General features: G+C 42.8%; 1 pseudogene; it reads right to left on the bottom strand.

Moving 5' to 3' along the window:
- Positions 1-3,067: 3,067 nt before the first annotated feature.
- LOC144249279 (BTB/POZ domain-containing protein KCTD5 pseudogene) lies at positions 3,068-9,519 on the bottom strand (annotated as a pseudogene).
- Positions 9,520-9,800: the final 281 nt, after the last annotated feature.

The following is a 9,800-nucleotide window of genomic DNA, read 5'->3' as shown; positions in this document are numbered from 1 at the left end:
AAACTGCTGTGATTACAGGCATGTGCCACCACACCCAGCTGCTGATGGATTTTTAATTGGCAGAAGTTTCTAAGACTTTCATTTCAAGTTTCTCTACTATTTTTAACCTCTGCTTTGTAAATCCTAATACACATTCATTTGTTATGATTTTCAAATGTCCTTTATAATGTGAAAAATGGCCCTTTCCTCTACCTCCTTAATTTAAACTTTGAAAGTCTAGATTTCTGTAACAATAACAATATCAGGAGGCTGGATATAGCTCAGTTCGTAGGGTGCTTGCCTCACATGCACGAGGCCCTGGGTTCAATCCAAGCACCACCAAAAAAATAAATAAATAAATAAACAAAACCCAACAATATCAGGAAGCACTAATAGAATACTTATTATTATTAGGTATTATTCCAGAATAAGCACTTCATGTATTCATTTATTCAAACCTCATATTTAATGAAATAGGTGACATTTTCTTAGATTTCACAGATGAAGAAATTGAGGCACAGGGATATTAAACAACTCTCCTAAGATTACCCAATCAGTAAGCAATATCTAGGGTTTGCTAAATTAGATTCACAACTCTAATTATTAGAGTGAAACAGGAACATTTGTTTAGAATCCATTAATATATTTGTTTGTTCATATATATATATATATATATATATATATATATATATATTGCATTCCTATGCATTGAGAGCACTTCTTCTATGCACCAAAGAAATAGCAGTGGACAAGGCACACAAAATTCCTATGCTCATGAACTTCCTCAGGCTTTAAATGGACACATAACAAGCAAGCAAATATGTAATATCAAGTAGTAATAGGGCAATGGAAAAAAGAGTAAACAGGAGAAGGAGATGGTGAAAGTGGGTGGTGGCCATGGGAAGAGGCAAGATGCTATTTTGGGAGGATTATCAGGGATTGAACCCAGGGTTGCTTAACCACTGAGCTACATCCCCAGCCCCTTTTGTCTTTTATTTTTTTTATTATGAGACAAGTCTTGCTAAGTTGCAGAGGCTGACTTTGAACTTTAGATTCTCGTGCCTCCCCTTCACAAACTTCGAGGATTACAAATGTGCACCACTGTGCCTGGCTAAGGTGCTATTTTTTGAGAGATTGTCCAGAAAGGCTTATCTAGGATTTCTGAATGATGCGACTGACAAATCCATGAGCACACGTGGTAGAAGAGTATACCAGGCAGAAGAAGAGCAGATACAAAAGCCCAGAGGCATGAAGGAGCTATTGCATTCAAGGAACAATCACAAAAGTAGGGAAAAGTAAAGAATCAGGAGAGTGGTATAAAGTTAAGTCAGAGAGGTATCCAGGAAGGAAGAGGCCATGAAAAAAAGTTTGAATTTTAATGAGTGTGAAAGGAGAATGTATGAGGATTCTGCATAAGTGTGTGGCATTATCTGATTTGTGGTTTTTTTTTCATTTATAAATACACAATTTTATTTGCTATTTTCAGGAGAAACTTAGGCATTAAATGGTAAGCTGATAAAATATGGATACGGAAAAAAGTACAAAAGTATAAATATCACCTTAGAATACATTTTAATGAATTAAGTCTTAATATCTTTAAGTTAAAAAACAAAAACAAAACAATCCACAAGCATACCTATTATGTCAATGTAAAAATCAAAAAATGCTAGTACCCAGGAGCTCCCCAGGGCCAACAGGGACACCTTCCCTTGGAGCTCTGCTGGGGAGGACCAGTTCAGCCAGTGACTAAATCTGCCCTATAGAAAGGTTTTTATAAATTGTTTAAGCTGAACCTTTAACAACATACAAGAGGCCTTACAAAAGGAGGAGGTAAATCCTAGATGCTGGAAAACTTGGTTAATCAGGTTATTGGCAAAGAAAAAAAAAAGAGGACCTAGGCAAGAAGTTTCTGGAAGCATTGACATTGGACAGTATCAGAGCCTCTGACCTCACACAGGCAACTCCAGTGGTCAATCTGCACAGCTCCACTGGGAAGCAGAGTTCAAGAGGCAGAGCTTGCTCACTGGAGCCAGGCTCCCAGCCCCCACTCAAAGGTTTTAGAGCCTGCAGGGGCCAGCCTCAACAGTAACCCCAGCAGCATGGATGGCACACTGGCTGGGTCATGTAAGTTGTGTCAAGTCTCAAATGTTCCAGGAGTATTAGAAAGAAGAACTGCATAGTTTTACAGAGAAAACAGAGCCAGAGTGAAAGAGACACATGATGCACTAAAAATATCCCGACTCTTCAATGTGACTCAGAGTGTCAGCTCCAGAAGCTAGGGGACAGGCCTCCACCTAGCCTCCATTCCAGGTGTGACAAAGGCACTGGTGGGCACCAGCTCCCCGATGAGCCCTCAGGTGGAACCCATGAGGCAAAACTTCTACTTCCCTTTTAACAATCGTACAGATCCATCTAAACCATATCAACATTTTTAGTCATTTCTAAAGAGTATAAACATTGGGTAATCTATCCACACTTAAAAAAAAGGGATACAAAAATCTCTTGCCTGGAAAATACAAATCAAGAAGCCTTGACTGTCCTGGCGGTGCAGGCTGGAATAAGAGCCTGGCTCTGAAGGAGGCCGGCCCTCAGGGTAGGTGCCCAGAAAGTAGTGATGATGTGGAGTCCACCATTGTCAGGGGTCTTTGCTGAGGTTGAGAAACTGTCAACTGATCACACTGAAGGCAGAGCATCCTCCCTGACCTGAGGATGATGTTCAGGTGCTTAAACAGTGATCACCCAGGCATCTGGACCTGAGCCACGGTGTGCTGGACAATCCACATGGCTGCTGCTCCTTCCTCCTGGTGAGGCCTGAACTTCTATCACAGACTGTGAATGTAGCACCAAGGGCCCTGCCCTTCAGATGGTCTTCAGGACTGTGTAGGCTAGTTGGGAGCACCCTGCCTCAGTCCCATTCAGCACTGGGAAAGAACAGAGCAGGCTCCCAGAGAGCCCCCCTGGCCCCTGTGCCTCCTGTCTATGGGATGCCTGCCCTTAGACAGCTGGGCTGTCTCTCACCAGCCATCTCTGAGGCAAAAAAGGATGCAGACCCAGATCTCTAGAGAAATGATCAAAAGCAGTTTTCTTCTCACAGACGTACTTCCTGGACATGGCGGTTCACTAATCTTTGGCAAAAGTATATCATTTCTTCGGCTGTCAGTGCTGCATCTCTCATCCTTGAGCCCCGTTCTTGCAAAATCTTGGCCTCCTCGCTGGGCTCACTGGTTGTACCATATGGGGTGTTGGGCAGCTCCTTGGAAACCACACGGAGGAGCTCGGCCAGGTCTTTGTTCCCATAGTTGTAAGAGGAACCGATACTGACCAGCTGCTCAAATTTCCAGCCATCAGGCATGGTGGACACCATCTGTGTGAGCCCCTCCTCCTGACACTGAACACAGGGTATACATGCTTCACAGGCACCTGTGATGTTTTGCTGTCTCGTTCTCTAATTTTATCCTTTACAAGTTTTATGAGTGAGGTGATGTTGTAAAATTCTGCTTCTTCCCACACTCCTTCCTCAGCGAGGTCTTTGTTAAGGACCAGCTTCCCATATCTCAAGGAGTTCAACACAGATCCAAGGTCCCTGGGATCCTGCCAATTAAATAGGCACCCCTTTCACCCCAGGGCCAGAGTCCAGGGAGAAAAAGTAGGTCTGCAGCTAAGTCAGGGGTCTGGGGGACCTCCTCCTCCACCACTGGAGGCAGGAGGCAAGGGCAAAGGGCGCCCTTGGAATGGTGACCAGAGTCCCTGAGACAGCTGTTGGCACCAGGGTGCAGTGCTGTCCTGTGGCCTAGGTGCGGGGCCAGGGCCCCTGGCGGGCCTGCACCGCCCTCACCTTATCTGAGTCCAGGTCTGAGTCGGCCTACCACAAGCAGTATAGGAAGGACTTCGGTCCTGGAATAGTGTCTGCTGGGGGGTGGGGAAGTAAGTGACACTGACATTGAGCCCATTGAGCAGGACCCCCTGGGACATGCTGCCAGGGCGCTAAGCCAGGGCGCCCGCTGAGCCCTGCTCTTCAGGGGCAGCATAGGCCACCTCCCAGTCTGGCCCCATGGCCTCCTAGGGCTGCTGGCAGTAGCTCTGAGAGATTCTCCACCAGGATCTCAGCAAGCCCTGCTACAGTGCTGCTTTGTGTTTTTGAAAAGGTAACTGGCTCTGGATGTTGTGTGAAGAACTTCCTAGAGAGGGCCCCTTAGAAGATTGTCACTGGGTGATAGACAATAGTGGCCTAGACTCCTCTACTCAGACGGGGAAGACATGTTATGCATTAGATTCCTTGTAAGCAGCCAAGTAGAGACTTTGAGAAGGTGATCAAAATAGAAATCTAGAACTTTGCTGGATTGTTAGAGAAGGAGATATAATTTTGGAAGTTATCAATGTATAGATGTATTAAAAACCTGGGATTGATTATGATCTGGAAGTGAATGTAAATAGAAAAGAGAGCCCTAGGACTCAATGAAGGGTTCTTAGTATTCTGTGAATAATCTCAAAGATCCCTCTTTCCATCAATAATAACAGTCATTGATGATCATTGTCTAGATTCATTAATTCATTAGTGTTTAAAATGGTGGTAATCTAATTCTATCATTGTTTGTTCAATTTATTAACTAGAATCTTCTATAAGAAGAAAACTCCTGTGGGTGCCCTGGTGCTTACCTTTAATTCCAGGGACATGGGGGACTGAGGCAGGAGGCAGGAAAGTTCAAGGCCAGTGTCAGCAATCTAGCAAGACCTTCAGCAACTTAGTGACATCCTGTCTCAGAATAAAAAGGGTTTGGGATGTTGCTTAGCAGTAAAGTGCCAGAGTTCAAAGTCAAGTTGAGAGAGAGAGAGAGAGAACTCAAAAGACTAATCCAGTAAAAACTTGCTTTTGGTTAGGGAATGATCCAACCAGGCTGCTGATGATGTCTTTAGGATCCTGGACTCTCTCCATAAGCACTAACCTACTTCTCCTTTGCAGTTCTATACTCCTCTGGGTCTTTAAATCTTATCTATGAAATTGGTGAATGGAAAAAGAGAATGGAGGATTACATGTGGCAGAACTCTGCAGGCTAGAACCGGAAGCTACTTTTTGCTGCCTATATTCCCTTGGCTATAACAGTCATCTGGCTGCACCTAACTGCAAGTGAGATCAGGAAATGAAGGTCAGTTGTATGAGGAAAGTGGAAATACTTTGGCAAATAGTTACAATTTAGGATTATAACCTGGGATAGAAGCTGTAAATTAAAATAATATGTGCAGATGAGAATAACAGGGTGGGCGAAGGGAGCAATTTTAGGAAAATTTTTTGTTATGAGGTAAACAAAAAAAACTCTTGGTCTTAATGCATACCTGGGATCATGCTTAAGAGGACTAAAAACTAAGAAATCAAGAAGCAGTGGGAGAGGTGAATGAGGTGGCTCAGGCCTATAATCCTAGGAGTGGGGGAAGCTGAGGCAGGAGGATGGAAAGTTCAAGGCCAGCCTCAGCATCTTAGTGAGATCCTGTCTCAAAATAAAAAAAATAAATAAAAAGAACTGAGGATGTAGCTCAGTGTTAGAGTGCCCCTGGTTTTAATCCCCAGTACTTGGAGGGGGGGACTTTTAAAAAAGTACTCTAAAAGGAAGTTCCCTTTCTAACCCATTGCCCCACTATTTTGGAGAATTGGGGGAGCGGTAGGTAATTAGGTGATAATAGGGGTTTTCTTTCAAGAAGCAAGAATGATCTTAAAGGACAATCAATCCTTGAGTAATATCATTGTCAGAAAAAATGGAATGATATTAATAATTCTAAAATGAATGTCATATTTGATACATTCTCCCAATTTTTATTTTACTTATCTTGTATCTTTTGATGCTGGGGACTAATTCTAGGGCCTTGTACATTCTAATCATGCACTCTAACGACATGTTACTCTCCAAACACCCACTTCCAAAATGTAATTGTTAGATGTCTTATAAACTTAATAAACTACATAATAAATTCACCTGTGTGGACTGTAATATAGCCTTCAGGCCTTTGTTCTCAAAAGTTCACACATAAATGCACAGGTAAAGTTTTTGGGCCCTGTTATCTTAAACACCATAAATGGCTTTTCTCCCACACACCCCACCCCTTATCTCCCCTTTTCCTGGTGCTGGGAATTGAACACAGAGCCTCCTATATGCTAGGTAAATCTCTACCACTGAGCTATATCCTCCTCGGCACTTTTCATTTTCTCTTTGAGACAGGGTCCCACTAAGTTGCTGAGGTTGGTCTCCAACTTGCTATCCTCCTGCCTCAGCCTCTCTAGTCCCTGGGATTACAAGCATGTGGCACCACAGGCCAGTTTGGATTGGCACTTACCTATGTTGTAGTCAATTGATCTTTGTAACCAGGGCAACATACTCATTCCCATGCTAAAGATCTGCTGAGGAGATACAGGAAACTTTTGTTATTTTTTTCCCTTCCTGCCTGGGATAAAATCAGGGGTAGAGACAAGAATTTCACTTTTGCTTGCAGTCTGGACAAAACTGTGTTTATTATCCCCCCCCCAGGCAGGTAGGGTTTGGAAGAGCATTTGCATCAGATGCCAAGGCTGACCCATGAATAAGCAGCAGAAGCCGCTTTTAGTCTTAGCCCTTGAGTTGTATAGAAACTATAGAAGTGACTCAAAGAACTCTTTATAGACCTGCCTATTGTTTCTTCATCAGAATTTCCTCCCTGTTCTCTTTCTGGACATTGCTTGACAAGGAGAGGCTGGGCCCTCCAGGGCTCTGTGAGCATGGGGAGAATCTGGCTGCTCCCCGAGGCCTTGAAGTCCAGCCACACCATTCACCAAGGTTGGGTCCTCATCTTGGCTTAATGACTACAGTGTTCGTGGTGTAGAAAACACTCTTTTAGGTAAGGCAAATAAATGTCCTGCTGCCTAGTGACAGATGTTTGGCTTGGCATGTTACACTTGCATTTGGCCAAGCCAACCACGTGATCCAGAGGGAGAAAAATAAGATCAAATGCTAAAATATTGGACCAATTCCCCAGCAGCTGACAGGTGAATAAGAGAAGAGGCCCTGATGTTCATATAGTGACTATGTTGTTAATAGAGGAACATTTTGAAATCCTTGCGGGTTGATATCAAGAAGTTAAAATGCTTAAAACCAAATGTTTCATGTTATTTTATTAGTGAGCAGCTGGTAATACTTTGAAAATTTCCAAATCTAGCATCATCTCAGTTGTGATGGTATTTTGGGGTTCTAGTGTACATTTTTGTGTGTGCTGGTCTGAACCAAGAACTGTTTATTCTTTTTATTTTTTAAAATTGATTTTCTTTAATTTCCATCAAGATAAAAATAAAATACTATTGGAGAGTTTTTATAGAAAAACAAGTGTTTTGCCTTTTTCCTAGTCCCACTTGCCACAGGCAAATATTCTCCCCTTTTTGGCAGGTTAAAAAGACTAAAACCTTTAATACTGATTTTTATCCCCGTATTCCTTTCAACTGATCCCTGAGAAGTTACATCTGCAAGTAATCTGGTGTATATCCTTCAAGAATTCATTTCTCAGCTCATCACAAACATACATATGGTCATGCATTGCCTATGGTTGGGCTATGTCCTGAAAAATGGATCTTTAGGCAATTTGTCATTGTATGAACACCACAGTATGTACTTATACAAACTGGAACAATTACCATGTCAATAACCACTAGATATCACGTTATAGGACAACCATTGTGTTTGTGGACTGCTGTGTTATTCAGCACATGACTGTACATATATAGAAACAGCGGCCACTTTTTAATTGCCAGTACTGCAAAAAATATTTATTTTTTCTTTTTAGTATTCTGGTAATGACCTCCAGACATTCAATTATATGCTTTTGCTGATATTTCTTTATTTAACAATTTAAAAGTTACTGTTTTCTGAGTACAGTGGTTCATACCTGTAATCCCATCTATTCAGGAGGTTGAGGCAGGAGGATTGCATGTTTGGGACCAGACTGGCTAATGTAGGGAGACCATGTCTCAAAATAAAAATAGATAAGGACTAGGGGTATAGCTCAGTGGTAAAGTACTTGCCTAGCATGCAGGAGGCCCTGGGTTCTATTCCTAGGAACACAAAACAAAACCATGAAAGATACTATCTATTCTCTTTTTGTATTCAATGTGAATATCTTTGGAAGAAAGTTCCAGACAGGGGCAACAAGCAAAAGCCTCAAAGCAGGAGTGTGAGATGGTGGAGGGCCACATGGATCAATTTAGGGATTTTTTTAACTCTAAGTTCAATGGGAAACCACTGCAAGGTTTTGAGCAGAGAAGTGACATGGTCTGACCTGTGTTTAGAAGGCTGTGTGTGTCTTCCATGTTGATAGGTGCAGGAAGACATTGGTGGAGGCAGGGGACTGACCATGCAGCTCTTAAATAACCCAGAAAGATGAGGTTCCTTCTGAGTAGACAGTGCTCTTGGAGTTAGTGAAGTAGCCCATTCTGGATATACTTTTTTTTTGTAAGGTATATTTTTTTTATATTTAATTGCTATTTTGAAATTTTTATTTTTTATTTATTTATTTATTTATTTTTTGCTAATCACTTGTTTAAAAACCGAAACACATGTAAATAAAAAGCAGGTTTTGAAAATACTTAATGTTCCAGTGTGTGCATTTCAATTCCGAGTAGTTGCCTGGGTAGCAAGACTTGGAAATACAAAGGGAAAGGTTCTGCTCAAGCAGAGGAGGGAGGTGTTGATGCCTTTAGCCACTTCTGTAACAGACCATAGTGTGAGAATGTAGGCTTCAAATGGAGATTACAGTGGAAGTCCAGGCCTTACCAACTACCTAGGCTTCAATTATACAGGCACATGTTGACAGTCTCCAACTGTGAACTCAGGGTGGCCTGAAGTAGCAGGACTGGGCTTTTTCCCTGTTCAGCCCACATGACCCAAAGGATTCACCCCCAAACCAACCCTCTTGCTATATATCCCAGACCTGAAAGTATTTGTCTTGAAGAGAAAAAGTGTTGGTCCAAAGTCCTCTAAGCCAGTGCTACTCCTCACTCCTCACTAGGACATCTGTAGCTTAGCTTCAGTCCCATGGCTTCAGGAAAACTTGTTTTGAGGCCATCTATGACCATGTCCTTGAACCTGGACAGCCTCATCCATTCTCCACCAGGTGCCTGAAGACCTACACTCAGTCTGAGCCACTGGCCCCTATGAATAGCTTGTTTTGTCTCTTATTCCTTCACTGCCCATTGCATTACTATGATTTTTCTCATGCTGTTGGAATTCACAAAATCCCCTTGCTTTTCCCATCTGCATGCACATTATCCAGCTCTGTATCTCTGACTTAAAATCTCAGCTGCCTATTTGACAGTCCAAAATCAAGCATAGGTGCCCTTACTGCCCTCATCTCCCTACACCCAGCCACCTCCTACCACTTACCAGCCACCCTCCTCCATATATTTTTCTCTGCACCATAGACACAGTCCACATGCTGCTTATACTGGGAGTAGGATAAGGTGAGACACTCAGGCCACCAGATGGAAAGCAGACTAGGACAACCACTGAGAGCAGACAGGGTGTTGGTCATGGTGACCACCCTGAGTGCACCTTTGGGGCTAAAGGTCATGAGATGGCAGGAAGCTTGGATGAGGATGTGCACATCTGCAGGGATAGCTTGGAGGTCCACAGGTGGAGAGGAAACAGCATCTAGGGCTTGAGTTCATGGTCCATGTCTGGGTGAGGTGCTGCCTTGAGGAGATCCAGGATTGTGGTGATGGCTTGAGGAGATCCAGGTTTGTGTCTGAGAACTGACACCATCTGTCATCAGAGAATAAGCTGGAAAAGATGGAAATATCCCACAAGGCAGAG

Source organism: Urocitellus parryii, chromosome 11 (genome assembly GCF_045843805.1).
Source record: "Urocitellus parryii isolate mUroPar1 chromosome 11, mUroPar1.hap1, whole genome shotgun sequence".
Taxonomy (NCBI): domain Eukaryota; kingdom Metazoa; phylum Chordata; class Mammalia; order Rodentia; family Sciuridae; genus Urocitellus; species Urocitellus parryii.
This window is presented reverse-complemented; position numbering and strand designations above follow the sequence as displayed.